This window comes from Rhinolophus ferrumequinum, chromosome 14, assembly GCF_004115265.2.
Source record: "Rhinolophus ferrumequinum isolate MPI-CBG mRhiFer1 chromosome 14, mRhiFer1_v1.p, whole genome shotgun sequence".
NCBI lineage: Eukaryota > Metazoa > Chordata > Mammalia > Chiroptera > Rhinolophidae > Rhinolophus > Rhinolophus ferrumequinum.
The window spans coordinates 19,051,912-19,053,758 of NC_046297.1; the positions used below are offsets into that span (position 1 = coordinate 19,051,912).

At 35.1% G+C, this 1,847-nt stretch overlaps 1 pseudogene; it reads right to left on the minus strand.

Annotated features, from left to right (window-relative positions):
• Positions 1-693: 693 nt before the first annotated feature.
• Positions 694-921, minus strand: LOC117033563 (small integral membrane protein 15-like; annotated as a pseudogene).
• Between the last annotated feature and the right edge of the window lie 926 nt (positions 922-1,847).

The window sequence follows — 1,847 nt, forward strand, 5'->3', positions numbered from 1 at the left end:
GGAGGTGACCATAGTGATATGCAGTAATGAGGTATGTAGCACTTTTTTAAGGATGAGTTTGCGAACTTAATTGTCCAACCTCGTATGCAGAACTCTAAAAAGCAGGTAAGCAAAAGTGCAGAATGTCAGACAGATAATTATGTTACCAATATCTCAAAGATTAAAATCAGGAAAACAGTGCTCAAATAGAAGTGCTCATTCATTATTATTTTTTGAAACCGAGAAAAAATTTTATTCCCAGAAATAAGTAATAATGAAAAAAAGTGTGATTAATATACACTACCTTTTTAAAGCCAAAACAAAGTTTATATCTAAGTTAGGACAGTTTTGACTTTTACTTAGTTATCTTTGTTCAGAACAGGATCCAAGTTTAAGCCATATTTTGAATAGAATTCATAATCTAAAGTCATTTTTCTCCATGGGATGTTTTCATTTCTGTACATTTCCAAAATGGCAAATGACTAGTAGTATAAAAATTTATAAGATACTAAGTTTAGTTAATAGTAAAATAGCTAATTTAAAATGACTGTCAACAAAGACCAGCAAACTTCTATACCCAAGACTAAGAGTTTCTAGCATAATTCTTCCTTAACGTCAAATTTTGTGTACCAAATAATAGTGTGATAACACCCAAGATGGAACCTTACTGTATCTTTCTAAGGTTTCCACTTGTTGAAGAAGTTGTTCTTTTCTTCAATCCTTTCTTAGTTGTTTGGCTTTTTAAATATTTTCTCGATGTTTTTGTTTCTTCATTTGATCTTTTCCTTGGCTTCAACCATCCTGGCTAATTTCCAGGAGAGTATGGCACTTCCTAAGAACAGTAGACTAAAAGACAAGTACATTCAGTATTGTAAGGAAACAATAAGTGTCCTTTTCTGCCCATCTCATAACGTACTCAGCCCAAGACTATATGTGAAACATTTTAATAGTGGTCTTGGGAAAACATATACTTGAGTAGATTTTATTGCTTTGTGTTTTAGTTCACTTATATTTCCTTGTAGTATCTAATCCTCTGCAGTGTCTGATTTTAGACTGTTTATTTTTCAACTTTAGAAGTTCTGTTTTTGTCTTTTCCATATCTTCTTTTCCTCCCTTCATCATGTTCATATTTTCCTTTACGTTCTTGAGCACAGGGAACAAATTTATAATAACGGTGTCAATTTCCTTCTCTCTTAATTCCATCATCTCTCTGATTTCTGTTTGTTTTATTGATTGACTTTAATCTGTTATGGATCGAATTATGCTGCTTTTTTGCATGCTTGGTAATTTTTTATTGTATTTGAGATTATCTCGTTCATGCTGGACATTTTTGTATTCCTTTAAAGAATATTTGGCTTTTTTCTGGCATGCAGTTACCTGGGATCTTTTTGATTCTTTCAGGGGTTTCTTTTATGTTTTGTTAGTGCCAGTCCAGATCAGATTATTTCCCCCTCATGCTCAATTAGTCCTGCTAGTAAGGCAAGACTCTTAATGCATGAGAACTCTATCTAATGTCCTGTTCTTAGGAGATCTCTTCACTAAGGCTAGTAGCAGCACAGACTGTTCACAGCTTGGTGTAAAGCCAGAGATATTGTTCAGCCTACTTCATTCTGGTAGTTCTCTCATGGTCTCTTGTACACACAGAGCAGTACTTAGCTGAAGCCTAAAAGGGATTCCTCTGTGGATCTGCAGAGCTATTTCTCCGTGCATACCCTCCTGTCAAGTGCACTGTCCCACAGTTCTTGGATCCTTGGCTTGCTTGAACTATAATGCTGTCTCAACACAGGGAGATAGCTGAGTGCTGTTTGGGTTTTTATTCTCTCCACTGCAAGCTGGAAACTACCTCTAGGTGATAAGTTTGGTCAGTC